The 16,366-nt window shown below is 38.5% G+C and overlaps 1 pseudogene across 1 annotated transcript; it reads left to right on the forward strand.

Annotated features, from left to right (window-relative positions):
* Positions 1-9,029: 9,029 nt before the first annotated feature.
* Positions 9,030-15,269, forward strand: LOC145503216 (uncharacterized; annotated as a pseudogene). The gene is made up of 2 exons (XR_014051450.1): positions 9,030-11,216; positions 11,527-15,269. The product of XR_014051450.1 is annotated as an uncharacterized LOC145503216 (transcript).
* Positions 15,270-16,366: the final 1,097 nt, after the last annotated feature.

The following is a 16,366-nucleotide window of genomic DNA, read 5'->3' on the forward strand; positions in this document are numbered from 1 at the left end:
TTGTAGCTTTCCTTAAGCGGCGGTTTCTATACCAGTACAATAATGGGTTGAACAGAGAGTTCAACTGAAGTATTGTTTCCGGCTATCGTATAATGGAAATCTGGCGGAGAAATGGTAAATCTCCTTGAAAGATAAGGACGTCGACGGTAGGATCACTCGCGACACCAACGAGAACTATTAACCAAAAAGTCGTGTAAGCAACCTTGCTTTCAAGCTCCCTTTTGACCAGAACTTTTACTGAGCGGATTCCCGTTCGGTTCCATTTTCGCAAAGCGAAATTAAATAACCCTTGGCATAAAAAATATGCTATAAACGATACAGACAACGCAGAAAATGCTCAAAATGACATTTACGACTGTTATAATTTCATAACGAACGCTCATAGCAACCATGATGACCAATGGAACAACCAATGTTACTGCCGACAGCCATGCAACTCTCGAGCTCGTGTTTTTGGTTACACGACCTCCTCAGTAACAAAAGCCTTGTACTACATCCACTTCGCTACTGCCACATATCTCTCCCAAGCAATTAGAAGCAGATGACAAAATGACGAACTGCAAACAGTGTACAGTACAGAGACACTTCTGAAAAACATCATACAGATCCCATCGTTAAGAAAACGTCTCTGGATAACTAACGCGTCTAATGTGATACACAGCGGTATAGATACAGCGCCCACCAAAAGATCAGTTAAGGCCACGCTAGACAGCAGAATGTTTGAAATATTTTTCAGTTCTCTTCTCTTCCTCGTCGCTATTATAACCAAGAGGTTTAACAGAATGGTAAAGGCACAAGCAATGGTCGTGATGGCAGCAATAATCTTAAAGAAGTTGTGTGATGTAAATCCCAGATGAATTGTTGCGACTCCGGGCCCAAACACTGGAGGAATTGCAGAGTGATTCTGTATTCTTCACTGTCATGATAAATAAACCTCCTTAAAATGGATGATTGCAGAGAATATGTTTCCTGACTGGTCGGTCCTCTTTTGATTCTGTGTTTCTGTCTTCTTGTCAAAACTCCACTGGTCTTGAGAATTGCTCGACCGAGTGGAAAATAAGGTCGCTTATGGCGTAATGTTGTTTTCAATCTGCATGTCGAGTGTTACAACTGGAGTGACGCTAGAGGATTCATTCACTGAGGGCTTCCTTTAAATGGTGAATATAGCTTTTAGCACTTTTTTTGTTCAAATTTTATAGTTTGTATTGAGTGAAACAGTAGCTTATTCGCCTGGCTTACTCTTTTTATTTGTATATAATGACGCCAGCTGATAATATTCTTACTGGAATCGGTTAAGTTCCCTCGTTAAATTTCTCTTTCAGTGACGTAAGTGTCACAAAGTGTCACAAGAAATTTATTTGATTGTTAAGAGAAGAGCAGATTTAATTCATAGCCTGAATGTCAGAGACTCCACCAATTTCTATTTTCTTTGCTTTTTGCTCACCGTCGCAGAGCTCTTCGCGTTTCTCTTCGAATGTTTATTGACCGTCAAGCTAATTCACAAATTTAACATAACAATATGTAAAACCCGAAAAAGGTATCAGCAGTAAAGTATCGTATACAGAGAGTCATTTGCTAACATCAAACTTGAATATCAATTTTTTTCACAACAATGACACACGGCATTAAATTGTACCTACTTTTTCTTTTGCCGTTTTCAAGAACAGTCTAAAGTTAAATACCTTTTGACATTTTTTACATGAATTTCCGAAAAAAATGATTAGAAAGTCATTTTACAGCTATCTAGTACACGAAGAATTAGCCAAAATTACTTTTATTTGTGGCTTCAGTTTCCTCATGTGATCATATTCCCACGCTTTTGAAGCGAGATTTTCAAGTGAAGTGGCCAATTTTCTTTCTTCAATAAAATAACCTGCTCCTCACATTTTAAATTACCAAGCACAAACCGAAGCAATTAACCGCAGTATTTCGTATAGAGAAAATTGACCGGAAATTTGTCGAGAGAACTTATTGCCTCAAAATGGAGGTAAATCTCCTCATTAGTTAAAGGAAAAGAAAAGAAAAGAAAAGACGTATATTTACCTTCATATTTCAATATGTCAGTTTTTATTTTGCAGATAATCATGCGATCGATGCTATTTAAACAGTGGTTCGATCAGTTCGTCTTATTAGTAAACGTTACCCGCTCATATATATAAACAATAACCTCCATTTGGCGCGAAAATATGCTAGGATATTTGACCGCGGACACTATCTGTTCCGAGAAGCCAACAGCTTTCCGACAGCGTAGCTCGAGGAAAACTGTGAGCTTTGAGGAACAGATAATGTCAAGGGACAAATATCAGAGCATATTTTCGCGCCAAATGGAGGCTATTGAGTTTATTATCCTTTAACTCTTTTTCGCAACACGCGTAGTTTTGAAAATTGGGGAATATTCTAGGATATTTAGCGGTTATGTGCGTCTTGCAGTCTCGACTTTTTGCAAGGCTAAAGGGTTTCAAAGTCCCGATTCGTTCGTTTATCTCAGTTTTTATAAATGACGTCTTCTCTTCACTTGACATTGAATTTCAATAAAACAAATTACAAATTTCAGAGAAAAAGTTAATCTTAACTTCTCCTAAATTGTCTGAATTCCACAAAAAGCTACAAAACCTGCCGCAACGTCCGTTTTGGCTCCAGTAAAACAGTTATTTTGTTCTACGATATCATAACGTTAGTGTGTTATAATCGAATTTCCAGTTCCAGCCAGTTTGAAGAAGCTGGCTAAAAGGCTGCACAAGCTCGATCTAGCTCTCAACTAAATCTGGGGCCCGAATTTAAGAGTCTGAACGTCTTGTGCTCGCACGTCAAACCCTTTGAAGTCTCGGTCTCGCAATTTAAAATGTCAAAATGTCTCGGGCTCGCAGAGGAAAACGCTTGTCTCGCCGTCTCGCGCAGTCTCGCATTTACCATTCGCCACCCCTAAAGATCTTGGAGGTTCGGTGACCTCTACTTTTCTTTCCAGAAACAGATTTTATTTACAATTATCTCCACATTGTCTAAAAATGAACAAAAAATCATCGCGGGAAGAAAAAAAAAATCAAGATTTCTGTCCACGGGACATCGAATCCTGCCACCTTGCGGCTGCCGGGCGCCTGAATCTGTGTTTGCTAAATGCGAACTTGTTCTTTAAGGAGCCCCACCAGTTGACTAAATTCACTTAATAGGTCAACTTAGTTAAATGTTCCACAGAGAACATTTCAGTTCAAATATCTAATTGCAGTGTTTTCGCGTTTACAGACATTGTGGCCTTATTCGCTAACGAAGCCCGATTTTTTTCAGATTCAGGGTGATCTTCCGAGCATGTTCTCTCCAAAACGAAGTCGGTGACCCCCTCCCCCCTTCCCCCAATTTGCATTTCTGACATAACTAACTTATCATCTTAGAGTGGTAAAAGTCTCAGAAAAAAAATCAATGTTGAAAAATTTTCGCGCGAACGTCCTTGAGCCGAAAGACGCGTAGTTTTTCCCCTTAAGCCTGGGAGAGAGCTCTCTGCTCACAGCTGTTTGGCGGAAAATAACGGCATTTAAAAATATCCGCCAATTATATTTTATTTTAGTTTATTCCATATGTAACAACTAGTCCTCTTTTTATATTTATAATGCTAACTCATGTAAACACTGTAAATAGTGCACAATAAAGAAGTTGAGTTGGGTTCCGCTAGCGGCCGCTCTTCTATGTCTAAGGCTATTATATTGCACTCTACTAATTGCCACCAGAGGCAGCATGAAAAGCTGACTTGGAATGTAATGCCGCCTTCGCGGTCTTTCACACCTCGGTTAGCTGGGTAATCCGGCATGAACCGTTTATAAGGAAAAAAGGAAAGGTCGCCTAAAAGGGTGCCTTGGGCAAGTAGACAGGGTGCCCAGGGAATATGGGCTACCCTGTCTAGCAAGTTAACGGTCCAATGCCTGGGAAAGCTCGCTCATTTCACAGCTGTTTGACGGATAATAGCGGGAATTAAGTAAATATGCTAATTATATTTGATTTGAGTTTATTCCATTTTCATCCTATTTTATCTAGAGCTTGCAACTTTTGCAAGGGAAAAAACTAATTAGAAGACAACCTACCGATACAGTTTTAACATTGCACTATTGTTAACTCAAAACTGCAGAGAGAACAGACGAGGGAATTTCCGTGTAACTGTTGGCAAAATTAGTCGCAAAACACACAAAAAGTCTCTTCAGTAATGCTTTTAAAACTGCAACTTGAATATGTATATGTCATTAAATTTTTTTTCGGTTTAAACTATTGTTTGAATTTTATCACTGGAATCATTTTTTTCTTGACTAAACGTAGCCGCTAAAAATGGCTGGAAATTGACCCTGTTTTCTGACTGACTGCGTCTCGGCCGCCTAAGCCATACACGCAAAAATATAGAGGACAAATCAATTCTGAAACTAACGGCAAAAAATAGCTTACGCTAGAACTAAGTTCTAGAAAATAAAATTTACAACCAATTCATTGCAAGCTGTTAAGATGACTGTAACAGAAACAACAATCATCTCTCGCGAAAATAAGTAACTTTATTGAACACATAGAGTAGCATCAAACAAGTTCTGTATATCATGATCAGATGAACGCAAAGGTAAAACAGATTTTTAACATTACAAGAAAATCATAGGAAACAACAAGAATATTTTCTATTTGGAAAACAATGACACTTGTGGCGGCGAGATGTCAGACGGAATTTTAATCACAAACTCTTACACTGTAAACGCATGAATATTTCAGATATTTTATTGCCAATACTTAAACTCTTAGCACAGAAACCGGGGTATCAAAAATGCTTAACGTGTTAAGAACAACAAGGGTACCACCAAATATTGCAAATCACCGCTTGCTCAATGCACTTAGCGGTTCAAAATTCTCCAGTTTTATATATCTACTGAATACTTTCTGTTAAAGATCTTTTTTTCCCAGTGCATCATAAATTTTGCCTACGTGCACTGAATATTAAAAATTACCCAACACTTAACTGTAGTTTGCTAATAAAATGATGCAAATTAGTTCATTAAAATGTAAACAGGTGATTAAAGTAATTTTTTTAAAACTAAGGGAAATGATACAATCAAAAGCAATTCCACTTTTATGAGAATAATCAAGGAAACTTGCAAGCAAAGTGCAAAACTCAAGCAAACTATCTCAACAACGCAAAGCGGTGAAGAAGCCTTGACGAGTCAGGATCGAGCTAAGATGAATCACACTACGATCAACAATACTTTCTCGAGTTCTACTTTCTGCCTTGATCTTCGAAATCTCGTAAACATTTCTCCTGATGTACGCGCTGTATTCGTTGCCAGAATCGTCGTGAATGCTCTCACCTTTCCTCTCACCACTGTGCTCAACATCCTGGTAATGGTTGCGTTGAAAACCAAACCACAGCTTCGCACCAAATCTAACATAGCACTCGCTTGCTTATCAACAACTGACCTTGCAGTTGGACTCGTTGTTCAACCTCTACATATTGCAAGCGAAAGTTTACTTCTCAGAGGTGACATCATGTTTTGTACTAAAAAAGAGCTATCAAACACTGTCACATATATATGTTTACTGGCTTCATTTAACCACTTAATTTTGATGAGTGCCTAGCGTTATGTTGCGATAAAACACCCCTTCACACACGAGACCCAGGTAACTGAATTCCACAGAATTCCAGACCTGATAATATTTGACAGTTGGCACCAGTATATTTTAAGGGCAGATTCCTTTCGCGAGTTTGCAACCAAATAAACTAATGGAACGTCGCCTGCGAACACAACTGCCTACCCACCCAAACAATTTGTACCCTAATAACATAGAGGGCAAAATTACTGAATGCTGGTTGGTCAATGAAGAGGGTAGTTCGAGCAATAGGCAAGGTTACAATTGTGTGCTTAGTTTAGTTACCTAGACTATAAATGCAAGCGAAGCTGGAGGTGACCGTGCAGATCTCTCTGCTCTTCTCATTTAAATGCCAACTAGTTAGCATAAAAACAGCTTGATTTACACAACAAAAGCATGGAGGTTTTTCCCAAAACAAGGTCATCTGCAGCCTCGCAGTCATTTAAAGGCCAGGTCACTGAGCAGACAACTGTAAAATGGTCTATTTAGCAAATTGACGTCAGTTCTTTATGCGTCTGACCTGTTATTGATCATGAACTTCGTCATAACATTGTGAAAGTAGCTGTGGATGTGCTGTACATGAAGAGTGAATTATTACAAGAGACTGTCATCCTTATGATTGTAGTTGGCCGCCATGTTTTCTGTTAGTAAGAGATTAGGTGATTAAAGCATAACAGGCAGATGTCGTCTATTATCTACAACAATTTAATCACCAAATTTCTAAACCAACAGAAATCAATGTAACTTGCACGCTATCTCTTTATAGCGCTTAGGCCGTAAAATTCCCTCAACTTTTGCTAAACTCCATCTTGAATCCATTTCTTGTTGCTGGAACATACGGGAAAAACAGCTAAAAAGCAGTTAAGGACACCATCTCTCACTCGTGGTCTTTTTGGAATTAACAGCTTGTCAATTGCAGAGTACTGCAGTTTTAATCCATTTATTACGTAACCAAGCAACCAAGAAAATACAGTCTGGGTGGGGTTTCAATGATAGCAGAGAATTGCTGAACATTGCAATTGTGAATATTTGTCAGCAGAAAAATGACATATTTTGAAAAAAAAAAATATCCTGATAGCTGAGAAATAGGATGAAACTTTATCTGATAATAATTTGAATAATGGTATTCAATGCCGGTTTCCGTAACTATTGGGTCTGACAGAACACAATAAGAAATTATATGCATACGTCGAGGTAAAAGCATTTCATTTCGCTGTGGTTTTCCGAGTACAGTTTGTTTGGCTAAAAAATATTAATGCAAGGTTCATTTCCCCCCACGGCGGCAGGTGCGTTACTGCTGTTATAAAGGATTATAGTTTGTGTATCGGTTTCGCCTTGATAAAAGAAGATCAAGTTGGTGAGTAAAATTGAATCTGAATTTCCCTCTAAATAATGAAATAAATACTAGAAAAGTGCTTAGGGGAAGAATTAAAAAAAATTCAATGAAAACTGCCATTTTCTCCTTTCGAATTCTGAATTTCCAAAAAAAAGGTAAATATTGTTTTCGATCTTTACCGGAAGCTAATATCATCTAATTGAGTAAAAATTTACATGAAAATAGAAACGTGACATGGAGGCTAAACCGCGTTGGCATAACAGCAGGGTATCGCTTATAGCATGTTCAATTAAGAGAACGAACTTGGTGTGAATAAATAATGCACAGTAGTTTGGGCGTTCAAGGTCTTAAAGCTGATATTGCCAAGTTTAAAATCGATTTCTTACATTAATGACACTGGAGGTCACCGCTAAACCGGGAGTTTCAACCCAAGCCTGGGAAGAACAGTTTACGCTTGATAGCTTGGACTATTTTAAAGGTAACTACACTTGCCAAAATGAGTTCATTCAAGCCAAAGTGGTTTTAAATGGCGCAGCTGACTTGTTATTTTCTGTGCGGTATAGCTAAAGCTATAATTTCCGTCACTGGATTACTGCCAGACAAATACAATGTCTTGGCCTTGCTTGAGAGGTATCATTGCCGTCCCGTTACTAAATTCAACTGTGAATAAGCGAAACGTTTGATATTTCGTACTGATCGATGCACGCCTTTAATTTGTCAACCACAACTTGCCAGTGATCGCACAAAAAAACTTATTAAGGTTTACGCTAGGCACATAAATATCCGAGTAGTAATTAAAAGTTTCATAAAGCCTCGAGAAAAACATCACTATCAGGCTTTCTGCAGTTTACTTTTGATTCGTATCATCATAAAAAGCATCTAACCAACTCAGTATAACAATAGATCGAGGGTGGAAACATGTGCTCAAAGATAAAAGGTCACTAATTCTTGCGAAAGCTACCTAGAAGCTACTTTTAAGGACGAAAATAGCGAAATTAATAGAAGATGGGAAAAATATGCTGCAGCTTATTATATATATATATATATTTTTTTTTTCAGCGAAAAACAAAACCCTAAAATGGTGTCACGAGACTTATACGACTAAGGAGTCTCAATATCAAGAATATCAAGAAGCCAAAGTTATATTTGGACAGAGGATTTTCACTACACTTTTGGTTAAACCAACAAAAGGACACTATAACAATCGTTGTCAAGAATAAAACGTCAAACTTAACTGAAATTATTAACCAAACTACAATTGAAGAGTTTTATTGCTTCACGTCTCTTACCGAACCAAAGCAAAAGATCATTTTTTCAGCAGTTAATATTCTTCTTTCCATCACCGCGTTTTTGGGAAATGTTCTGATCATCGCTTTTCTGCTAGAAGTGTCATCTCTTCATCCGCCATCAAAACTGCTGTTAGCTTGCCTTGCGATCACCGATCTCTGTGTGGGTCTGGTTGTACAGCCTCTTTACGTTAACGATTTATTGTCCGCTGAGTATTCCAAACATCGTTATTATTCTACACTCCTTTTCAATACGACAAGTCTTTTTTTTCTGTGGAGTATCCTTAATGACTCTGACTGCAATAAGTGTGGACAGATTTCTCGCCGTTAAGTTGGGGATTCGGTACAGACAGGTGGTTACTTTGAGGAAAGTATGGGTCCTTGCGGTTATAATTTTGCTTTCAAACACTGCAACTGCCGTAGTAGCTCTTTACATCCCTTATAGTTCTGCCATCTTTTCTATAGACGTAATCCTGTGTATAATAGTCTCACGCAGTTGTTACATGAAAATCTACCGAATACTTCGCCATCAACAAGCTCAAGTACAACAGCATGTTCATCAAGGATAACAGAATGGAGGAGAAACTCCATTGAATATTGCACGATACAGAAAAACAGTATCCAGTGCATTGTGAGTAGTGCAAATAACATTAGTGGCTTGTTATCTTCCATTTGGTGTAGTGATGGCGATATTAGTTATTTATAAACCTCTAATTCTTGCACAGCATGCCACATTAACTCTTCTTTTACTAAACTCCACTCTTAATCCATTCCTGTACTGTTGGAAGATGAAAGAAGCTCAAGTGTATTAAGGCCTGACTAAAGCACGGAAACGAGGCTATAACAGATTATCGCCATTTTCTGCATGTACATTTTACGTAACCGAATGAAACTTTCCTAGATTGTAAAGGGCAATAATAGAAAGTACCTGGTTGAGCATTGTTGTCATCGTGACAATCACTCCTTATCTATGAAACATAATACCCTCATTCAATGTCTGTTATTTACTTTTGAAAATGGGGAACACTAAAACGCCTTAGCGAAACTCGAATGTGTATTTGATTCAAAGATACATAACTAATGTGTAGAGTTCCGCCTTTTAAGGGCAACTGCACAAGCTTAGAACTGGTTAATTATGACACGCGACTGAAGACTTTGAATTCAGCGTTCAATTCGTCCTTGTTGTGACTTAATTTTATATGTTGTTGGTTTGCTGTCCCATGTTAAAAGGCGTTTCTGTAAAGGAAAATACCTCAATTTTCAAAATCCGTATATTTTCCGACATCTAATAAAGTTTAACATCTCCCCGTTTGACAAAATAGGTTTCCTCGAGTAGTACTCGCGAATCGGCGCCATTTTGCCTGTTTGGCAGCGTGTGGACTGGTACTACTTGGCAAGAATTCACCCTACTCTACTCTACTGCAATAGGAAAACGCTGTTTTGTAGCCTGCAGTTGTCTCCCCTTAGGCCAAATTGTCACAATTTTCAAGATGGCGGACGAGAACCATTAGTTCAAGGTGTATTTGAAGTGAAACGATTGAGAGAATAAAGGTGACAATGTATCTAAAGAACAAAGTTTCTGGTATCTGTAAACATCTTTTTCTTAATTTAGAGATGAAAATTACAAGTTCTTCCGCTTTATGAAATATTTTTCATCTTATACAGATCAATATGCACACCTTCGCTAACATTGGTTTCTCTTTGTTTAAAACATTTGCTCCCCTCTCAATAACTCGTTCGTTTTACTTTTGGCGCCAACTATGCGTTTAATGCGATAAAATAACACTTCTCAGTTTACAATTTGAATATCACTTTTTCACTGTGGCGGGCGCTAACGAGCACATACAGCCAAACTCTTTTACTAAAACAGTTTCTTTAGGAACTAAAACTTCCCACAAATATGGCCTTGAAGGCTGAATGTGCTTGGGCCAGAGTGTGTATCCGAAAAACAAAAGAGTTATGCTCTAGCTTGAAGAAAGCTCCTGGTGAAGGCAGTGCAAAATTTGGCGCCAGAGTGTTAACAGAAAGGCACAAACTTTATTCTGAACATTTTAAAGAGTATCCACAGTTTACTCTTAACCAGTATGATTTCAACCGTGTGAGCAAGGTAATCGACGAAAAGATTTCTTCCTGGAGAAACAAAGAAGACAAGGCGGTCTATTTGTCAACATTTTCAATGGCTAACTGGGATGAGGGAAAGACCATAACCAAAGAAATGAAGACAGCACATTCATTAACGAACTGTAAGGCTTGCACACTAGTCAACTCAAACTTGCAAGGTACTTTCCCACTCAGCAAGAAGTGCATGACGGTGAAAAAAGGCCCCCTTAATGAAATTCAGCGGGATGCTAACAAGCATACTGCACAACACACAGTTCAGAAAGGCTCAAAAATTACAAACAAACAACTTAAGGTGTTGGGACAGGTAATTTATTCCACATATGACGAGAAATGTAAAGAGAACTTTGGAAAGTCACTTAGTGACATTCTGCTCCTTGTCCCTGAAGCTGGACTTGAAAAGAAACTTTCTCCTGTGGAAAAAAGAAAGTTAAAAAGAGATCAACAAAGGCAAATGAAAAATGATGTTGAAAAAGCAATGAATGAAAATGACACTGATCTACATCTAAGTTCAAGGCAATCATACAGGGGTAGACAAAACCACAGACTGGCTCAGGCCTTTGAAAGTAGAGAGGAGGCTACAGAAAGAGCAAGAATAACACCTCCTAAAAGAAAAGCAAAATCTCACACCCCAGCAACAGAGAACATCATTGGAGACCTGGATCAGCTCCTGAGTGACATAAAATCATGGCCTAAAGGTACCACAAACTGGTCTGAGAAAGCTAGGATCTACAAAATACGGATGGTTGGCCAGGATGCAACACCCCCCAATGGAGGCCAAATGATCAAGTCATTCCTACACAAGAAAGGAGTTGATATTTCATGCTATGAGTCTTCAAAAAACCAGATTGACCCTAAAGACCACTCCAAAGGTAGTGAACTTATTAAAGTTTTAAAACTAAAAAGTGTCTGTATATGTACTGTTTAAACATATTTTAATACAAATGGATTAAATAATTCATATTTTTCAGAACTACATGTACAATTAAGTCTCTACAAAAGACTCTAAAGGACAAAATTTAATTTTGTTTTACAACTTATTCTAAATTGAGATAATTTCAAACACTTGAAATTAATAAACAGATTTTAACATAGTAAATGGTTAAAACAGATTTTAAATGATTAAATTTTCACATACATGTAGTAACTGGTTTGAGCAAATTTTAATTTGTTCCTTTGCAGAGTTCCGAGTCAGACGAGCCCTTAAAAAACAGAGAGGAGGTGATATTTCAGTTCCAGTTCCACGTACAAATGGGCAGATAAGAGCTGACATTAAGCAGCGCATTGCGAATGGAACATACAATGTTGGTGTTCCTGTGGTGGCAAGTGAGATTTCCAAGTTAGCTATCAGCAATGAAGGTGAAGTTATACAAAAGAAAATTGATGTCAATGCCAGAAAAATCCCCTTCAAAGATATTAGGAAAGAAGCCCTAACAAGGAACAAGTCCTTTTTAAAAATCAAAGATGACAACTATTACACCCAGTTGAATAGGGAGGAAATAATATCAGAATTGCAGAAAATTCATGAAGAAGTCAGTGATGATGTTGATGAAATGAGATCCTCTTTAAAAAAATATCAGTGCCAAAGACACTGGCTTCTCTGGCATGACCACTCCACACTTGCCAATTATGGTCACATGCTCTTTTGTGTTCGAGAACTTTATGACCCTGCTATACACTTCACACGACAAGAAATGATAGACAAAACAGGCAAAGACATTGACATACAAGCCACTATTGAGGAACCACAGCTTTACATTCTGGGACAGAGCAGATCAACGGTAGAAGACCAGATGAAGTTTGTTCCAACAAGGCAAGAAGACCTCAGGGATCTAAAGAACACTGTACTGACAGATTGTGGGATCGAAGTTTGTGACATCATGAGGTTCATGAATGGAGACAATCCAGCAGCTGAGATGGAGGATGGCACCCAACATGGAGGAAACTATGGATGTCCAGGTTGTGATGGAAACATCAATTCAAGCCATGACTTGGAGTACTCCCTTCAAAGAAGGTACAAAACCTTGAGCACCAAAAAAAAACTTATTCTCTCTGGGCCTGCTGGAAGAAAAGAAGGTTTCCATCCATTTAAAGACATGAAAGTTGAAGAGCTGAGAGCAGAGCTGACTGCAAGGGAAAAGTCTGATGAAGGGAACAAAGAAGATCTGCAAAAGAGATTATCAGAGTTGCTGGGAGGAACAACAAGACTTCCTGCACTTCTACACAGCAATGAAAACTTTGATGTCTCAGTCAAAGAACTGAACATTGAGTCATATGAAGTTTTGTTTTTTGAAGCTTTGTACTGTTCAATGAATCACATCAAGAATGTCCTACAGGAACTACCCCATCATATCACGGACATTGACACTCTAATAAAACTCAAAGAGATTCTTGCTGTGCAAATGAGCAAAGACAAACTGCGGGGGGTGGACTACCGAAAGACACTTATTTACATCACCATTGCTCTGTGCCAATTTGCAAACCGTGAGGTTAAATTGCTCTTGGTGACTCTTTGTGAAATGATTGAAATCTACTATGCCCAAGAGGAGAAACGATCACCAAAGATGATTCTTCGCCTACATAATCTCTGTTGGAGGCATGCAATTCAATGTCGCAAAGTCCTGACCCCACCTAAGAAATTGACATACAGAAAGCTATTTGGTCTTTACTTCCACAGCTGTGTAACTCACTCTGCTCAACTACTCAGACTTGCTTCTCACAGATCTACAAATGCTGAAATGTTTGAAAGACTGTTTGAGAAACTCTCAGACATTACAACAAAAACCTGGAGCAAGAGAATCGAAGATCTCTCAACAAATGCAATCCTGCACTTGCAAGCTGAAAAATCAAACCCTGTCAACCATTGCATTCTTAAAGAGGAGTGAGAAATTAGTAAGATGGCAAAGTCCCTTCCCAAGCTGGATAACACTATATTGTTGAAGAGGGACCTTGAAAAATATGCTGGTGATTGGGTTACTCACTTACAACTCATTTCAGATTTCTTAAAGCCAGGAGAAGGTGTCTGGTGGAAGGAGGTGGATGACTCCATTGAATTTTTTGATGGACCAGATGAGCCCAGTTTCAGAGATGAAGGACCAAAGCTCCACCACTTTCGTTCAACATCCATCCCCAATGAGCAAGAGCTACTAGATGCCTGCTGGAATAAATGCCTGGTGGAGGAAGTCAAATTACCAGCCACGAAATTGAGAGATGACAATGGAAAATGGCAAAGACCACCAACATGCTGCTCCTTTCAATCAGTCATGGAAGACAATAGCAATGAGGATCTAGTAAGTGACTCTGCTGCAAACTTTAATCAAGAGCAAGAATTGGCTGAGGAATCAGATTATGAAGGTGACAGAATGGATGTAGATGCTGGGACATGGCCACCTCAAACAGAAACTGACTGTGAAACCATGAGCATGGAGGTGGATCCAATTAATGAACACAGAGTAGAAACAGGAATTGAAAACTTGCAATCGACCGAGGCTGAAACTTTGCCACAGCCAAATGGAAAAAAGCGAGCAATTGTCAGTATTGAAGAAGAGTCATCATCTCAAGAGCCACCAGCTAAAAGAAAAAAGACTCCATCAACTGACTCAGAGGCCACAGTACAGCTTCTATCAAAGACAGCAAAAGCCATTGAACAAGTCCTTGGAACCTGTGAAGAAGTTTTTAAATATGACAAACTGAAGCAGAGTGTTACCAAAAATCCAAAATCTAGATACCATGTGGAGCGGTATGAAACACACTTGACTAAGATTCAAATGCTGACACTGAAGAAGTACAAGCAATTGTACAATGACTCAAAGGGAAACCCTCAAGATGCATCAAAGACAAAACAACTTAAATCTGCTTCAGCACTGCTCAAATTGTGGAAGATTACTCTACATCTAGTATAAATCATTGTGTTTAATTTGAAAAACTTCCTTAACATGTACATATTAAAGTTTACAAAAAACAAAATCCCTTTAAATTATTTACTACTATAATTTATTTTGTTTTGTTCATGTTTTGAGCCTTGATTGATGCAAAAGAAACTTAAGGTGCAAAGTTTACGGCTATTTTAAGTATCTGATGGCAACAATGTAAAAGAGTTGTAGTAAATTTAACGGAGAAAAAAATCCAGAGAATTAAACTTCAGTATACTGTTTTGTCTACTTCAAAATTCCCTATTTCATTAGAAACTGTGTAAGTGATAAGCTCAAGTCTTCCTTGAAGAGTCTGTTTCAAATCTGTGTTTAGCAAAGAAATTTATTTTTAAAATCCTTAAAAGAGTGTTGTCATCACAGTAAAGTGAGTAAACTAAGTCACTATTACATAATATTAGCTTAGGATAGTAAACTGAGGTAATTAACTCTTGCATACGGTCTCACTTCACAACAAGTCCAGATCAAAATTTATCTTCTACATAGCGCAACCACATTATGCCTATAGACACATGGGGAGAATCTACCACTCCATCTTTGGGGTATTAGCTCAACTATAAGAACTACAATATCAACACAAGCAAGTAGAATGAATAAGTGAAGAACTTTTCAGGGACAAAAAATCATGTTGCATTGTTTCCTTGACTTACAACGATTCATCTAGAACCTACAAGAAAGGCAATTCGAAGGCAGCCGATAAACGGCCGATGGCCGCTTCGAAGCCTAACAGTTTATATGTAGTTCGAAATATGTGAAATTAAAAGGGTATGTAACAGAAGTAAACCGAAAATACACTTACCTATTTGAAGACAAAACATCCTTAACATTTTAAACCAAAGAACTGACAGATGCAATCCTTGTATAAGCTACAAAATGCGCGCGAGAGAGCGTTAAAAAGTCCGCCATCTTGGATCGACATTCCTGAGTTCCTTCACGTCGCGCGGGTTGCGAGGGATCTCGCGGATAACCTTGCTGGGGGGATTTTTTACTCGAGGTCAGGCCTTAATAAACTTGAGAGTGAAACAGGCAGTGATGAACACGATCAGGCAGTTGAATTGTTTCTCCTGTTAACTCTTTCATGGATACGAAGCCCTAGCTCTTCTTGACATCAACTCAATGATCATCCGTCAAAATAAACCTACAAAGCATGTGGCTCTCCACTTAAGAGTGTGTCCATGAGAAAACCAGGCAGGAAGTGATACAGCTCAAATCACCAAATTCGCTCAAACGTGGCCCAAATGTTGACCTTGGTTATTAAATGATTGTGGCAAAAAATAGATCAAAATGTTTCATTTTGTTCAAGTAAGGGAGAGCCCTGGCAAAAATGGCCGTGTGACACTAATTTATGCATATATGATCAGCCATCTTTGGTTTAGTATTTCTACAACTAAAAAAGCCATGTAAAAATGAAATTTACTGGATAACGTTCTACAACTATCAGTCTAAACGCACAGACGTTTATTTGAACTAGGCAATTTGATTTCTCTCGGTGGCCTCATCTTAAGTAAGGTGCATACTTCGTGGTGTTGTGAATAGCCTCTAAGTAATGGCAAATATCTGCAATGGGCAAAGCCAAATACACATTATTCTGACATGGGTAGTGTGAGCATCAACAAAGTTCTCAAAAAAGCTGGGGACTTCAGTATGTTTTTCTGTGCTGGGGCAGAGGCGGATCCAGAGCTTGAGCTAAGGAAGGGGAAGGGGGCGGGGAGGGGAGGGAATCCTTACCCTGCCGGCTTTTCTTCCTTCTGCTATTTTTTTTTATTATTATTTTTTTTTTTACCGAAAATAAGGGGGAGGGGTGGAGGGCCCCCGGGCCCTTCCCTTAGATCCGCCAGTGTGGGGTACTGTTTACATAGAACTTTACGATTAAGGGCCATTTCATGAACATTCACTAAAACACAAAAGCTGTTTTTTTGTCGTACGCAACTCCAAATCAACTAGAAATACCGAGCTAAACATTTTCCTATCGATTACGAGTACAACTTCGGCGAAAAGAAGCACTTGAGAAACTTCTTTCAAATATTTTCGGAGCTATATCTTGAGGCATTCTCACTTTGTCGATATAAATACTGCAGCAGAAGATTCAACTT

Source organism: Orbicella franksi, chromosome 11 (genome assembly GCF_964199315.1).
Source record: "Orbicella franksi chromosome 11, jaOrbFran1.1, whole genome shotgun sequence".
In the NCBI taxonomy this organism is placed as follows: Eukaryota; Metazoa; Cnidaria; class Anthozoa; order Scleractinia; family Merulinidae; genus Orbicella; species Orbicella franksi.